The sequence below is a fragment of the Sabethes cyaneus genome, chromosome 2, assembly GCF_943734655.1.
Source record: "Sabethes cyaneus chromosome 2, idSabCyanKW18_F2, whole genome shotgun sequence".
Taxonomy (NCBI): domain Eukaryota; kingdom Metazoa; phylum Arthropoda; class Insecta; order Diptera; family Culicidae; genus Sabethes; species Sabethes cyaneus.
In genome coordinates, this window is record NC_071354.1 from 9,351,585 (window position 1) to 9,369,722 (window position 18,138).

General features: G+C 43.0%; 1 protein-coding gene across 1 annotated transcript in view; it reads left to right on the forward strand.

Moving 5' to 3' along the window:
- The first annotated feature begins 1,385 nt into the window (after positions 1-1,385).
- LOC128738544 (mucin-5AC) overlaps positions 1,386-18,138 on the forward strand; it is a 102,616-nt gene continuing 85,863 nt past the window's right edge. Inside the window, exon 1 of the mRNA XM_053833758.1 lies at positions 1,386-2,486. The gene's annotated coding sequence lies outside the window, so the exon portion shown is untranslated. The remainder of the gene's footprint in view (positions 2,487-18,138) is intronic.

Sequence of the window (18,138 nt, forward strand, 5' to 3'; positions counted from 1 at the left end):
TCATCAACATCCTAAAGCCAACGATCTTAATTATAATTTACCTTAAATTTCATTCTAATTTTACTGTTGGTCGGTGTAAAGTTTCAAGTTAAATTCTTAGGGTACCGCCGAGTACCGCCAGAGTAAATGCGACAGCGAAACGACGCGCCTTCGCTCACATTCGTCGAAATGCTCAGCACTTTCCCGCCGGAAGCAGGGCTGCGTATTTAAACCAAGTAGTTGGCAGGCAGCCATGCCTTCGTTGCTAACATGTTAGCGTTGGTGTAAACGAGATATCATGTATTCGCCACTCTTCACACAAGTTAGCTCTTCAGCTGTCCGTGGGGCCCACGACTCCTGAGCCCGCAGCGATGTTAGCTCTTGGCAATGCAAAGATAAAGGTGCCAGTTAGCTAATTTAAACGAATGTGAGCGAAGTCGTGTCGCGTTTACTCTCACCCTATCGACATCTCTATATCGAGCTGCAGTGAACGTCAGCGACAGCATGTCCGGGGCTCAAAATTTGACAGCGGGCCCAAATCAGACTGCTGGCAGTTGAGTGAAACGCAGTGCTGACATGCTATCTCATTTTCGCACACACGAGATGTTGGCGGTGAAAACATGGTTGCCTGCCGATGGGGTGTTTACTCTGTACGGGGTCTTAGTGGATCATTGTTGTTGATTTTCAACTGAATGGGAAAAAGCAAAATAAATTATAATTGCAATTCTGGTATTAGTTTTCAGTAGGTCGCATAAGTCATGCAAAAGGGTTAATTATGAGTCGTTTTAAAAACTTAAGCTAGAATTGATTACCTCCTAGCGCAATTTAAAATCTGCGGGTAAAATTTAAATACTTTTCTCAACGTTGTTTATATATTTTTATTCGGGATCCAGCTGCAAGAAATAAACATCAATGCTTGCAATAAAACACCCCTCGGTTCTTTGGTCGATTTGTCGATATGCAGTTTGATCGAAAACATATTTTAAAGACGGCCATCTTACCTGTTTTGATTCGAAGCTCACCATCAGTCTCTTTCGTGTTTCTTTCGTTGCATTGCACAATCCAGTTTGCCGTCTCCTTCGCTCTTACAGTCCGTACTGGCTATTTTCCGACATGAATTTTCTTGATCGACGAAGAGTAACGTTTACGCACATAAACACACACAATCATTCATTGGCCTTGCCAGCGTTGCTGATATTGTTCAGGGTTTTGCGTGAGAAAAAAAGAAAGGGAAGTATTTTTGCTTTTGTCAACACTCACGCGTTGACAGTTCGGCACGAGATTTCCTGTAAGTGCGAGCAGCCTACGAAATCTCTTTCAACGCTGGCAAGGCCAATTACACAGCCATATAGAAAAAAAATGCTGACACTGCTGCTGAAGCAGAGCATCATCGTTTCGTCTCGTCATTCGAGTCCCGTCACGCGACGTGTGTAGAAGTAGCGAAGCGAACTGAACGGTACTTTTTTTCTCGCTCGTTTCGCCGTCTGGTGAACTCGATCCAGATTTTCTTCGGTGTTAAAAATAGGCGTAAATATTCGGTCGTTTCTGCACTATTTGCGGTGTACGTTTTGCGTCCAAAGTACCCGTAAATGTGAGTTCGATTTCCAGTGATCGCGTGTGCAGTGGAGTTTACAGTGGAAGTGTGCTTTCCCAGTGATAAAAATGTGTTTTTGTGAACGTCCACCATCGTTTCTCTTGGCATGCGAAAGGGGGCTATAGCTGGCTGGCGATAAAGTAATTTCATCGAATTTTGCGTCTGTGTGCGTAGGCTGAGGCCGTGTCAGGACGTGTGTCAGTGTTGGTGTGCTCTCGTCGTCGGATTTGCCTTCGATTCGATCGGGTGTAGTTTTGGCAGGCGAGGCAACACATTTCGGACGGACTGTAAAAAGAAAAACAAATAAAGCAGCGAAATACGTCAAGGATCCATGCCGATGTGGTGTCTGATGGTTATAGAGAAGTAGATTTCCATTCCCTTTTTGTCTGAAAAAGGCTAGAGATTGAAATTGGCACAAATAGCGCACAGTATTGCAGTGGATGAAATTTACGGGAGTTGATGTCAGCAGCGAAAACTGATGGTGAGAAAAAGATGCACAGTAAAAACAGCCTAGCAGGCCGTGAGCAAGAGTGAACAGCAAGAGCTCCTCTATTGAGCAAGGTTATCGTCATCTAATTTTCATGAATGAATTTTTATACGTCCCATTAGTGCTGTTGTGAACGTTGTAAACGATCGTAGCAAGCTGTTGTTTGTGCAAAAAGATTCAGCCAACCAAGCTGGCCAGTTAGTAATAAACGGTTACTGCGATGGTGTGAAGGAGACGAACTACTGCGAACATAATAACCAGCCAGCAAAGGAAGTGAAGTTAAAATATTTACATTTTGTTTACGTCTTATCTGCGCATTTGATAACGCTAACCAAAACAGCTCGGGCGGTGTTTGTTCGTTTCCATCAACAGCGGTGGCGGTGTGCTTAAAGGAACAGCTATTTAGCTGGTGCTCGTTTTGATTCGGTAAGTATTTATTATGATTAAAAAAAGTAATCAGGTGATGTTGAATGAAAATGCAGTAACAAGGTGCACTTTTGCTGGTGTCTTTCCTGGGCTGTATTTTTCCTCTTCCTTCCATGTGCTATCTGCGTACGTACGGTAATACCTTCCACGTATGTAGTTGCCTCCGGTAGTTGGGCCATTGTTTCAGGTGCATAATTTAATATGCTTCCGTTCATTGTTTGCTGCCAACCGAAAGCGGATTGGAGCTCAAAACATGGCCTCAAAAGGCAACGGGAAGTACTACTGGCACTAATAGCGACGTGTTTGAGTAACTAACTTGCCAAGTCACAAGAAAAACGCGAAACCATCAGAGATGATGCACCGCATTATGTATTATAGGTACTGTTAGCAGCTTGGGCTGGGCTGTGGCTTTTTTCCTCTTCTAGTGAGTGGTTGCTGGTGTGACTTGATGCGCTCCTCGTCTAGGGCGGATGACGTAATCCGCCGTTTGCTGCATGCAGCAAAAGCTCTCGTCGATGATGTGCTCAATTCGGTCTATCCCGTACTGCGCTGTTGTTTCTTCTTGCTCGATGGAAGATTATTACGATTCAGTCGTTGAATGTTGTGCTAAATAAAGGTAGTTTGCCAACAGCTGGCCATCTTCGGGGCGGTTAATCATGTTATTTTGATCTTTCTCATTAGTATTGTATCCATTCTGAAGATAGAAATGTTTCGATGCATTTTTCAGTTCGATAAAACCAATTAAATGCAATATTAACTACATATTAACGGGTCTCTTAACATATGTTATGTCATGAAGCTTTGATTTGCTGTCATAGTTATATAAATAACTGGAACTGAAAGGAGCAAGCAAAAAGTTGACCTTTTCATTGACAAACATTTTATTTTCCAATTCATCGAGACTGTTGTTTTGTTTTACCGTCATAGGTTGCCCTTCTAATTCTCGTAAAGTCATCGTTTCCCTCTTCATCCAGTCCGCACTGGTTACGATGTTTAATTTCGAAACACTCCAAACTGCGCACAGTGGGAAAGTGCGCCCACTCGCAGTGCGCGCACGGCCATTTCGCAATTCGTGTGTACCTTGTCGAGAAATCCACTCGAAAGCCATATTTCCTTTCGCCAAGAAACTACACGCTGCGACAGTGACCGATGAGATTAGTGTCTGTCTCATGGGGGGAACGGTATGGGGTAACGGAGGGCGCTGGGGAAACTGCAAATCAATCGAATACCATCGTCCCACGGGTTTGTTTGCTATACGACCGGCCGAAGGCGGCAACTCAAAAACCACTTTCTATCGCATTTGTATCTGTGCTGTGCGCGGCGTGTGCAGTGCAAATAATGTGCGAATTTCCGCTTCCAAACGATGGTTGGTAAGGAGCAGGCGGCGAGTGAGTGAAGACCCTGTAGCAACCACGGTAGCAACAACCAGTGAAATATCACACATCGCAACGGGACCTGGTAAACAACTTTGTCACGCATTTCGCGAACAAACGACCAAATTGAAAACAACACTTAACTTCTACCTTTTTACAGCCTTCTATGTTTTCCAACCTCCTACCTATACCGGACGACAACGCAAAGCGGTGCAATCGGACAGAAATAGGCAGAGAATTTATCTTATCGCCTGCCTGGACTGTCGTGCTGAGCACAAAAACAGCATTTTCGAGCAAAAGCTACCGGAATTCCAAAGCTTGCTTGAATTAAATTCTTCGGAATTTCCCGCACTATCACCCACCCCTTCGTATTCTCTATGTACCTATTGGCTAGAGTGGAAAAAACACCAACAACAAGTTTCTACCGAATAGGGCAGCCGGTAACCGTGCTCACCTCAGCAGCTGGTGTGGGGTTTTGTTGTGTTTTGATAAATCAAACAACTGACCTTCAATTCCTGACACGTTCGATTTGGATGCAATTTGTTTTTCGTTTCAATCACACTTTGACGGGCTTGTGAGGTGGTTGGAGATTCTGCGAAATTTATCTTACTGATTACTGGTTCGGGTTTAGTGCGAATTGATATTATCTTCTTTGAGCTGCTTTCCGATGGTTCAGCAGGTTTAGTCTGTCTGATAGTTGATTCGCAGAATTGTTCGTTTACGTTTTATTTGAATGTTTGTTAGTGCAGTCGATTTTCCTAGTATTATACAGGGTTCGGCACTGTAACCAATTTCAGACTGTTGCCGCGGCCATCAACGGAGTTAAAATGCAATAGAGTGATAGAAATTACAACCAGCGATTGTCATCAAACGACTGCAACGTCCTCTGAGAGGGCTCAAAAGGGAAAAGGGGACTTAAGCTAATTCCACGACGAACTGCCAATTAAATGACTAAAGAATTGAAAATATCTGATGGAAGCAACACCCGCCACAAATAATGGCATGGGCCACTGTACTTCATTGAGTCTAGCGTCGAAGTAAATGCGGCATAATATCAGAAAAGTGTTCTGGAGGATACTTTGTAGCCATGGGCAGCCAACCGTGTTGGTCTCGCAAAGCGCAAGTGAGCCAAAAATAGCTGAAAAACAACGTTCAGAGCTTCATTACGACCACAAGGCAGCGCACGAGTCCACCAAACGCAAATCTAATGGATTGCTCTGTCTGGGCCTTTTTGGAGAGCAAGATCCGAGCTAAAAAATACAACAACTACGAGAAGCTTGAAGAAAGTCGTTATTCGTGAGTTGGCCAAAATACCGGCAAGCCACCTTCCAGTGGAATGGGTCTCAAGGTCATAGTTAAGGTGGTCATATCGAACCAAGGTGAATGGAATCTGAATTTCTGATTTTTTTTCACACTTTCTGTACTTTGAAATAAAAAAAAAGTTCTAAACCGAACTTATGGCCTTTTGAATAGGTCAGTTCACATTGGATCGAGTGTTGGTGATCTTGATACGCGAAACTGGAGCGACCATTACTCAAAACATGAAATCATGATCGTCGTTTCAACCTTCAGGTTGGTCAGGAGGAGAAATCCAAACCGGTGATTGAGGGATTCAGCGTACATCCACTGATCAACGAATTAAGCCTAGGAGTTATCGACTTTGTCGCCTCCAAGAACATGACCTTACGTAGTATTTTCTTTCGGCACAAACTCATTCAAAAGTACTCCCCCGGAGGTCACCAATTCTGTGATTCAGAATCACAGATCGATCACATTTTGATCGACTGCTGCGGAAGAATAGCGAAGATGTCCGTCACCTTGAAGGCAAGAAAGGTGATGGATAACTTCAAGAATAATTCGATTCGAGACGTGGCCAAGAAGGTCAATTTTTCCATCTGGTCGCGGACCGGACTTCATGTATTCAAGGTAAGAAAGGTGCCTAACCCAACCGATAAACAGAATACGGTTGCAAGTCCCGCGCCAGAAAGCTGAATTAGACGACGAGCCGTACAATAAAGCGGATATCAAGCAGATCCCCGGTCTGGAAGTTTTCGTCGGCAAGTCCCGTCTGGATGTTCCGGAGAAGTTCCAGAAGAAAAAGAAGAAGGTCGACAAATTTGCCAAGAAGTACTTGGTGTGGCGTACATAACGACCTGCACTATCAACAGCCAAATATATAAAGAAGAATGCCTCCAGAAGCGCCTGCTGCCCTTCCTCCAGTCCCGCGAACTGCGCCCAACAGAAAAATTATGGGTGATTATGAAGGGTAAGCTCTGGAAAACAGAGAAGATCCTCAAAAACGACCTGGATTTGAAAAAAGAGTGGGTGAAAGTGCGTAAGAAAGATGGCGCAATTGTTACACAGGATTTGATGAGTAGCGTAAGTCCAAGGTCATTATCGACGTCAGATCCTATCGAAACGTTCACTCTGACCCCTACCTAGTGATGGTTAAGATGTGCCCAAGACTCCGTTGTGAACATTCGGTACCGACGCCTCGGATAGATATCGCGCGGCTGAAGCAGCCAGGCGTCGCCGCAAACTACGCGCATTCACTCAAAGCTGTGCTGTCGGAAGAGGACAAGCTGGACGAAGCCCCTCTCGAGGACTGCTGGAACACTATCAAAACAGTCACCACCAGTGTAGCGGAGAGCTCCATCGAGCATGTGGCCCGGAATCAGCGGAACGATTGGTTTGACGATGAATCTTAGAGGGTGATGGATGAGGAGAACGCTGCGCGGGCGGCCAAGACGCGCAGTGCCACACGTCAGAACGTGGAAAGACACAAACAGAAGAAGATGCAGCGAAACCAAATCTTTCGGGAGAAAAAGTGCAACCTGGAAGAGCAGGAATATGCAGAGTTGGAGCGGCTGCATCGTTCTCAGGAAACGCGGAAGTTCTACCAGAAACTGAACGGATCCCGCAAAGGCTTTGTGCCGCGACCCGAAATGTGTCGGGATAAGACTGGCAGTATTCTGACGGACGATCGTGAGGTGGCCGATAGGTGGAAGCAGCACTTCGACGAACACCTGAATGACGCCCAGGCGGAGAACCATGGCGGCGGGGAAAGCTATTTCGACGGTGCAACAAACGGGGAAGAGGCACCAGCCCTAACGATAGGCGAAGATAAGGAGGCCATCATGCAGCTAAAGAACAATAAGTCAGTTGGAAAAGATGGCATCGGAGCGGAGCTTATTAAAATGGGACCAGAAAAGCTGGCCGTTTGTCTACACCGACTAATTGTTAGAATTTGGGATACGAAAAAGCTACCGAAGAAATGGAAAGATGGGGTTATCTGCCCGATCTATAAAAAGGGCGACAAGTTGGACTTTGAGAATTATCGAGCGGTCACCGTTCTCAATGCCGCCTATAAAGTGCTGTCCCAAATCATTTTCCGCCGTCTATCACCAATTGCGAATAGGTTTGTGGGAACTTATCAAGCCTGCTTCGTTGCAGGTCGGTCTACAACGGATCAAATATTTACACTGCGGCAAATCCTCCAAAAGAGCCGTGAATACAGAGTTCCCACGCATCATTTGTTCGTTGACTTCAAAGCCGCATATGATACCATCGACCGGAAAGAGCTATGCTAAATCATGGACGAGAACAGCTTCCACAGGAAGCTCAACAAACTGATTAAATCTACGATGGATGGTACACAATGCTGTGTTCGGATTTCGGGTGGATTGTCAAGTTCATTCGAATCACACAGAGGGCTTCATCAAGGTGATGGTCTTTCATGCCTGCTGTTCAACATAGCGCTACAAGGTGTTATGAACAGAGCGGATATCAACACTCAGGTCACGATATTCAACAAATCTAGTCAATTCGTCTGCTTTGCCGATGACATGGATATTATCGGCAGAACATCTGCGGCGGTGGCTGAACAGTACATCAGACTAAAGCGCGAAGCAGAAAAGATTGGGTTAAAGGTAAATACGTCTAAAACAAAGTACATGCTGGCCAGCGGAACCGAGGCCGAACGACACCGCTTGGGCAGTAGTGTATTGATCGACGGCAATGAGTTTGAGGTAGTCGATGAATTTGTCTACCTTGGCTCACTGGTAACGGCGGACAATGATACCAGCCGTGAGATTCGGAGGCGTATTATCAGCGGAAGTCGTGCTAACTATGGGCTCCACAAGCAATTGCGGTTGAGCCCCGTACAAAGTGCACCTTGTACAAGACGCTTATTAGACCGGTTGATCTTTACGGGCATGAAACATGGACAATGCTCGAGGAGGACCTGCCAGTGCTCGGAGTTTTCGAATGACGAGTGCTAAGAACGATCTTCACCGTACAGGAGAACGGAGTATGGAGGCGGAGGATGAACCATGAACTCACACAGCTCTATGGCGAACCCAGTATCCAGAAGGTTGCTAAAGCTGGACGGAAACGATGTGCAGGACATGTTGCAAGAATGCCGGACAACTTCCCTGCAAAGATGGTGTTCGCCTCAAATCCGGTAGGAACAAGACGACCAGGAGCGCAGCGAGCAAGATGGTTAGACCAGGTGGAGCGAGATCTGGCGGAGAGTACTCGGTGCCCGAGGAATTGGAGAGCGGTAGCCCTCAACCGAGTTACATGGAGAAACTTTATTCAACAGGCTTTGTCTTAAGACGGCAAGCCACCTAAGTGAGTAAGTAAGTAAGTTTGTTCGACAAAGCTATAAAGCATAAAGCTTGCTGCGTAAAAAGTTAAAATACCCAGACAGCTTTACTTACTTGAAAATATATAGCCGTGAGTAAAAAATGTAATCCCGATCGATTTGGTTTACAGCGACCATAATATCCGCTAGAATATATAGTAAATTTTCAGCAGTTTCCGTAGTTGTGCAGCATATGTGCATTAAATTTTATCATGCAAATCGTGGAATAATAAGCGGCTAAAATTAACGCACCCGTGGCAATCACCATTTGCTGCCACTATGCACGAATGGTATACGGAGCACGCGTTAGGAACGAACCGCATCCGACATATCTAAACATATCTAAACCGAAAGCAGCGATGAAGCTTCGCGCATTCAAGTGAATACAGTGATACTTTTAATAGAGTCATCTATCACATCAATAGACGTCTACCACAGCGCCATTAAAATTTTACAATTTTTGAAAACCAGTCAAACCAACCAGTTTTGAAAACGAAATAAATATATGTATTCTATTAGTCAATCTTAGTTACAGTTTGTTTTGATGAATTTTTGTTTGGTGACCGAAAAATGCTAGAAAACGGCAATATGGTTTCGCATTAAAAATTGATTTCGGTATTGCACTCTAATATTTTTCATAATAGCAACAATAAATCTGTATGCTCAGAGTGTTACCATATTAATAGCACTATAAAAAAACAGTTTTATTGCGGTTTGATAAGCCAGTATTTTTTTAAGGGCGGACAAAAGTAATAAAACCGTCATAATGGACAGAACTGATGATCAGATGCTCATAAAAATTAACAAGGTCCATACAGGTAACGGAGGACTAATCACCTTGCCGAAATGGTAAAACCTATGTGTAAAACTATTCAGAATCTCAAAAATGTTATTATTGGTTATACCTGGAAAAGTCTTCGTATATCCTGTTCTTCCGAGAAAGAACGGCCTCCCAAAATTCCACAAACCTGGAATGAAATGAGGGAATTTATTTCTGCAGTAGGATTTCCAACCGAAAAAGTAGCAAAGTGGTTTCTAAAAGAGTTTCAAGCTAGGCCAACGAAATTTCCAAGCCGATCAGTTAAGAGCACATGGGATTTCATTGAAAATTTAAAAACTTCGGGTATCATAAGAACTGAGGAAATGATGATATCATTTGATGTAACGGCCCTGTTCCCTTATGTTCCGGTGAACGAATCCGTAAAACTTTTTTAAAATTGGCTGCTTTCACAACGTAGTAGAAATGAGTGGAAAACAAACGTTAAGGGCTACTTGAGATCGACCCAACTTTGTACAGAGGAAAATTATTTCGAATTTAGAGGCAACTTTTATAGGCAAACTAGCTGACCCGACAAACTTCGTATTGCCACAAATTAACCTGTGTTGTACATAAATCATGAATCTCGGATGATCTTTGTCACAATCTCGAGTTTTGCAAGCCCCCCAGTGGGCGGCGCTTCCGACGGCGGGTCACCGGCAACACTCGCGACCGTCTCGTCCTGAATGATCTAGTGTTACTATAGATAGTTTTTGTGGTCTTGTATTGACTAATGTTTTATGGAAGAGTCTCGAATTTGTCGAGTTCGATTAGTTTTTGAATTTCGCAAAAATTTCTGTTTTATTTGTATGAGAGTCCATATCCCCCTACCACAGGGGTGAGAGGTCTAAAACTATCGTAAAATGAATTCAAGACTCCAAAATCTCCCACATGCCAAATTTGGTTCCCTTTGCTTGATTAGTTATCAAGTTATAAGGAAATTTGAATTTCATTTGTATGGGAGCTCCACTCTTAAAAGGGGAAGGGGTCGTAATTCACCATAGAAAAGATTTCTGCCATCTAAAACTCCCACATGCCAAATTTGGTTCCATTTGATTGATTAGTTCTCGAGATAAGAGGAAATTTGCATTTCATTTGTATGGAAGCCCACCCTCTTAAAGGGGAGATGGGCCATAACTCGCTTTCTAAAGAAGAGAGGGGTCTCAATTCACCATAGAAAAAAATCTTGCGTCCAAAACCACTTACATGTCAAATTTGGTTCCATTTGCTTGATTAGTTCTCGAGTTATGAGGAAATTTGTTTTTCATTTGTATAGGAGAACCCCCCCCCCCCTCCCTCTTAAAGTGGGGAAATCCATAGAAAATATACCATAGAAAATATTCTCGCCTACAAAAACACCGACATGATAAATTTGGTTCCCTATGATTGATTAGTTCTAGAGTTATGAGGAAATTTGTATTTTTTTTGTATGAGAGTCCCCCCCTCCTAAAAAGGTAAGGGGTCCTAATTCATCAAAGAAATAATGGTTGCCTCCAAAAACACCCACATGCCAAATATGGTTCCATTTGCTTGATTAGTTCTCGAATTATGAGGAAATTTGTATTTTATTTGTGTAGAAGCACCCCCTCTTAAAGTTGGGAGGGGTCCTAATTCACCATAGAAAATATTTTTGCCTCCAGAAACCTCCACATGCCAAATTTGGTTCTATTTGCTTGATTAGTTCTCGAGTTATGAGGAAATTTGTATGGAAGCCCCCCCTCTTAAAGAGGAGAGGAGTTATAATTCCCCTTATAAAAGGGGAGGGGTCTCAATTTACCATAGAATAAATTCTTGTCACCGGAAACACCCACATGCCAAATTTTGTTCTATTTGCTTGATTAGTTGTCGAGTTATGCAGAAATTTGTGTTTCATTTGTATGGGAGCCCCCCCTCTTAGTGGGGGGAGGGGTTTCTAACCATCACTAAAACCTTTCCTGGCCCCAAAAAACCTCTACATGCATATTTTCATGCCGATTGGTTCAGTAGTTTTCGATTCTATAAGGAACATACGGATAGACAGACAGACAGACAGACAGAAATCTTTCTTTATAGGTATAGATGAAGGGAGCCCCAATGGAGAATCCGCTGTCACCTTTCTTATGTAAGCTATTTATAGCAAACATAGATAATAAATTAAATTAAATACTTGTTTTACTAGACCGATGGTGGAGATATGTGGATGACATTTTTTGTATTTTAAAACAAGAGGTTTTTGCATACTCTCTTTAAAATACTCAATAATGTCTACAGAGATAGTAATTTTACATTCAAGAAGCAACAAAACAACAGACTTCCATTCTTGGAGGTTGTCCCGTACAAGAAATTCCACAAGTTTTGATTTCGAAATTTATAGGAAATCCACTAATACCAAACGGGTGATACCTGTCACGTCCAACCAATCATTTCAAAACAAAATGATCTCTTTTCACCACATGTTTCCATATTCATTGTGTAGAATCACTTCCACTAAGTGAGGAAAAAAATGAGATACAATTAAAATATATTTTCGAGATCGCCAGTTTGAATGGTTATAAGAAAGAAACCATCCAAGCCATTTCGGTCGTCGCTCTCGCTCGTAGTTGCAATCCAGTGATTGACACCGCATCTCTCGTGAGATGGTCCGCGCTCTTATCCGCGTGACTGAACAAGGGCGTCAGATAAAGAAAAGAAGAAGTAAAGCAAAGTTTGTATCCATCCATTCTAGTGTACCGTTTGTGCTCACAAGCTTTTGGCGGTGGTTTGCTTCGTGAGCGGGTTGTGCAGAAAGACGGTATGAGGTTATGCACTCGCGAGTGTGTAAGTGGCAGGATGCCTGCACACAGCACCAACGGTTGTTTGTCGCACACTTTCGCCAGTGGAGTAAGCGTTGGATCCTATGCTTCTTACACTCGTTCGCCTAAGAGTTGCTTCTCGCTCTATTTGCAACATTGGCTATTAGTGTCTATCTTTGACTTCTAGGAGAACCTATGATTGATTCCGTGCGCCTTCTGTGCTCATTTGGGTTTTCGTCTTTTGGAGATTCTACCTCCGATACCGGGTCAGATTTATGCAGTTTCCAAATAATGTGTTTGTTTTCTTCCTGATTCACAGCCGGAAGAGATTTCAAACGGACTTGTCCAGATCCTGTAACCAACAATGTGAGAGCCACAGAGAACCATGATATGAACGCCAATCGCTTCTCTGTCAATTGGTGATAATTTTTTATGTGCGACATGACATAATGTCCTTGTCCTAGTCCCTGACAGCCCAGTTTGCTTCCAGGTACGATGCTGGTCTACCAAACCAGTCGTGGTATGTTCGAATCTCGGTTAGGCGGTTCTTGCTAGGTAGAGTCAGTAGGACCATTGCATTTTTTACGATTTCCCTGTGTGGGGATCGAGTCCGGATCATATTCACGGGTTCGGATGATTCATGGCTCGTAACAGTCGATGATTGTTTATAGACGGGGACGAGGCAGAATTTGTGTGTGAAAAAAACGTCAGCGATAGTTGAATTAAAACTTTCAGGATGTGTCGCACGCTTATGTAAAGCTTATTGAGATTACTTTTTACCAGTGTCCACACGAAATGCGAAATCCACACTCGTGTGGTTTAAATTTCTTACACACGCATACTCGGTTTAACGAACAAGCCGGCATAAGCATCCCTTTCGGACTCTCACTGTTATTCATTCATGCACTGCGAGTTGTTGCGAGTGTGTATTTAGCTAACAGCCACGGTTGTCGCTCTCGATCGTCATAGCAGGCTCGCACTCCAGTTACCGGTGAGTAGAATCGAGGACGGAGATGAAGAAGCAACCTCACGGCACGCAACTAGTTGTTCACGAGTTGTTTACCTCACGAGTGGGCTATGCAGAAAGATGCTGCGAGGCTGTGCGTTCGCTAGCGTGTAATTAGTAGAACAACACAACACACACACAACACCAGCAGCTGTTTGTCTTGAGCCTGCGATAGTGGCATCGTTGGCTTCTCGCTCGATTTGCAACATTGTTTTTTAAAGTCTTGTCCTACCTTAGGGGTACTATTCAACAACTTTGTTTCATTATTTTCTTCTAATATTTCCTATTTTCGCCTATTGGAAATAAGATTTCTGTTAGAAAAATATTCGAACAATATCTGACTTCGTTAGAAGTAAAAATAAAAGACTTGAGATTCAATCTATTGCGCTCAAAAAGAATTCACTATAATTTCGAGAAAAAAAACATCCCATGCGTTATACAAACCTGTGAAACGTGAAGTAGATATTCCTTTTTCAGCTGATTCATTAATCATTTTCATCGTGAGATATCTGCACTGATAGTCTACGTCGTTATACGATGTAACCATAGAACGGTGAGATTTTTGTAAAAAATAACATTTAAAATTTGTACTCTCATGGGTTTACTATTTTCCAACTAAATTAAGCCGAACTATTTTAAATTTTTAGAACAGTGAACAATCAAAAGGGTCCGATTTTATAACCATTGGTATTATTAGGAATGCAGAAGAAGTGCATTAGTTAGAGAATGGATCATAAAAAAATCGCCAGTTGACAAACTGTCAACTGGTGTCAAATTAGCATATACATTTTTGAGTGTGGGAAGCAGCCACACCTGGTTCGTTTTTACGATCATAACTCACGCTGTATGAAGTTATTTTAGTCAAACGTTCGTATGCCCACCTGAGTATATTTTTGGCTGCATTTTTTTGCTTCTCTAATTTAAGATTAATAGCCGTAGCTGATGATCAAGATTTGGCAACGATCGTTCGAAGCTTTGTTTTGTTTTGCACAAAGCCAACCCGTTTGCTTCCAGTGTATGTGTGTGTGTCTATTTTTAAACGTGTTTCATAATGTGGTTTCGTTCGACTATAAAAAATGTCTATTTTCAATAAATTTATGTCTTTAAAATGGCGAACGATTATATAATATTGATATTGGGATGATTGAATGGTCTGCAGAACGATTTCCAGAAAGTCATTGTTCGCTAAAACCAGAGTGATTACCAAATATCAGTGCCCTCCACTCCGATGGAGGACAATCATTCACAGAAAGCTGACTCAATGTTTACCATTCCATTATCAAAATGCTGCGAAAACGCGAGTCAGGCCATTTAATTGATCATCCGTCCGATTGTTGTTTACAACGATTTCGTAATTGCCGTCGCAAAGAAGCAAACATAATCGATACGCCTTCCGTTCTGTTCCGTTGGTAATGCGACCCTTTTCGGTATGTTTCATCACAAAATATCGTACGATTTTGTCAAGTAACTAGGGACAATGGGTCGCTTCAGCATTGAAGGTCTTCACTTGACTTCCTCTTGAACTGCACACACGATTTGTTAATGGTTGACAGGCACCGACCGTAGACCGACATCGCACGATCACACGGGGTTACCAACGGTCAGACATATCGTCGGAAGAACGCCAAGAAGTAGAAACACGCAACAAGAACCCCCCAAAAGCAACAAACTTCACACTGTGGCTGGCTGGCTGGCTGGCTGACTCCGCTCCGGTCGGAGACAGTTCAAAGCACTCGGCAGCTGCATACTAAAAATATACTCATACACCATTAAACCCGTCGGCGGTTCAGGGTTTGTGTGCACTGTCTTGATCGACACATAGCGCCAAACGGTGCAGTCAGTCCAGTCGAGACACGGCGCAGCGCGGCGCGGTGGTGGCCTCTCAGCATAGGTCCGCAGAAAAAAAAAGATCGACACGCATGTTCTTCACAGCCTCACAGTACTCACACACGAAAAAACATATAAACACAGCGAACGAAAGATGCTCTGGCTACGATCGGGAAAAACAGGTTCATTAGAAGGGAAACCATTACGGTACGGGATGAGATGGCAGTCGGTCGAACGACCTCCAGTCCCAGTTCAATAGCGTTCAAACCCGCACTAGCGCAAAAAAAGTAAATAAAAACACAACGCGCCACCGCCTTTTCTGCTTTGTCTGTGACGATCGATCGATCGATCGCTAGAACGAAGCTAAATGATTGATTTCTCGATTATACAGAGCAAAAAAAACCTGGCAATTTTCGTGAGCAATTTTCCTGGAATTGGTTCCCCCCTGTTTTTTTTTCACGTTACGTTACGAGTCCGCAGGCATGAAGTATCCAAATTGATACGATCATCTTTCTTTCGTCGCTCTGCTCAGGACGGCAGCAGCCGTCCTCCCATTAGAAATTCATCGCAAAAGGCAATATTTCATGTGGATTCGTTTATCTCGTCTTTTTTGTTGTTGTTGTTGCCTTAATTTATTATGTTTTCTCTACTAAGTCAAACCACACCGAGCGATCGCTACGCTAGGGGGACGACGGAAATCGAATCCGTACAAGCTTCCAGCCAGCGGATGCAATCACAGACACCCCTTGCTGTGAAAAATGCACCACCACCGCTGGGTGCTGGTGATCGGTGAGGTGAGGCTGCCAGACGCAAATGAAAGTTGCAACAAAGTGTAGGTACGTAAAAGCAAACAATTGCTTCTAAACGGCGGGCGGCGAGAGCCTATCGTAATTAATTGGGACGAATTGGAAATAAAAAGTAAACAACTGTGTTATGACGGATGCACCTTTGCTTTGGGCAGCGGTAAAAGTTACGATCATCCATGGCAAATCCACATTTGCCACGGATGGATCTCCAAATATTTCAGACTTTCCCATGGTGGTTGCATTGGCGTTCGTTGTCCGCCTGGCTGGCTGGCTGGCTAGGTTTATTTATTGCATTCGATGCAATTAAAATCGTTCAATTGTTATTACATTGTCCATTGGAAAATGTTGCTGATGAAGACGCACTTTTGGCAGTTTCAATTGTGCAGGTAAAATTGTAAATTTTCAGAAAGTTATAGCTAATTGACGTAACGAACAGCTTTAGTTTTGCAAAAATTGTTTCGTGTTTCTCCTCAAATGCCGGGTTCAGGTTATTTTTATCATTGCTCCCACAATTGATTGGCCAAAGTGGCCAAAATTGATCACAAGTTTCGATAGGAACTTGCAGCGGTTTTTTTCCTTAAATCTTATGTTTGAGTCTTCTATAAAAATGCTGCGACGCCCTGCCAAGCAGCCTTACGGCGATTGGTCGGAACCTTAGGACTCACAACTCATGGCTCATTCTGCTTCACCTCAATAGACCGTTCTCTTGCACGCCACCAAAGGTGGTTTTTGTGAAAGCCTAAATTACTGCCACGAAGAATCACCGAGGCTGGTTACTCGTTTAACCTGCTGCAGACGACTGGCAATGCTCAGCAGTCAGGTCTTTGAACGCGGTTGGAAATCTAGACGATATCGATGATTGCAGGCACCATGACACACCTACTCTTCGGAGTATTTTCTCATTTGTCGCGACGGTAGCACAATGTATCGCTGCCAAGATGGTATATTCTGATGCTAGAATAAGCGATATTCTGTTCCAACGGCATTCCACCCCCACATCTCTCCTGTTTACACAAGATGAAATATGAAAAAGCGACTTAATACATTGAAAAGCACAGAAAACATATCTAACTAACACGTTTCAAAACAGAGAGCATTAAGACCTTTTATAGGAAGTTGAACATTGAAACTTTGGAATGCTATCACCTCCATCAAAAACTGGCGCAAGAGTACCCCCACAACTTCCCACTGTTCCTAACAAAAGTTATTTATTTATTTACTATTTGATGGAGCTTTCCACTGTTGGTTGGTTCGCCCCAAGCAAATTTTTTTTTACAATTTTAGTTACAAGATTTCGGTACATTAATAACTAATAACTAACTAACTAACTGCACTATTACTAATAACTAACTACACTAATATTAATATTAATATATACTATCTAATCTAATATTCTACGCTAATATTAATTATATACTATCATATAGTTTCACTTCTTTGAGGAATAAAATCAATCTAGTTTCCGCAGTGGGATCTTCGCTGAGTGCATCACGTAAACTCGATGAAATGGCAAAATTCTGCCTAGGTCCATAGAATTCCGGGCATACACACATTATGTGTTCTATTGTACGCGTTACTTGACAGATTTCACACTTTTTCCTGAAGTCGTCTCGGCCGGTCATGTCGTGAGTCACTCGAGTGTGCCCCGTCCGTATTCTTGATAGAACCACCCGCTCTCTCCAGTTTTGTCTATCTCGCCAAGGATTTGTTGTATTTTTTGATTTTTCGTAACTGGCTTGGGTTTCTATCCCACATTACAGCCCATTTTTTCTGTACAGCGTCATCAAACGCCTGTTAAATAAGAAAGAGGAAAACTTGAGAATCCGAACAGAAGTACTAATAGCCGCGAAATGTGAATCCGAGAGGAAGAGGAAGATAGGTGAGAGGAAATTTCAACAACTACTCCAACGCAACAAGCCCAAGATTCACCTGCTAGACAACTTTGTAGTCAACAGGTCATCAACACAATTCATCAACGAACACATCAACGCACTAAACATGGGACTAAACTACGCAGTTACAACGACACCAAACATCGAGAATACTATCATCGACATGGAAACAGCAGTCAGCTGTCTGTGATCTTCAACCTTCCCAAATAAACCACGCCAGAACAACGGTAGCCGAGGTCATCAAGGAGAATCATCTTCAAACAGGGTGTCGATTACCTGGAAAATCAGGGAAAACCTGGAAATGTCAGGGAATTTCGTTTTAACCTGGAAAAGTCAGGGAATGTCAGGGAATTTCATTTAAAGTCAGGGATTTTTGGCACTGGAAGAAAATATACCGGTGCTTAGCAATAGTCTGCAAGGACAATATTTATTTCAAGTCTCTGGCACCTTTTTGTTCAATGTCTCCGCGTGTGTCCAAATGAAATAAAATATAACACGTTATTTTTACTCATGTG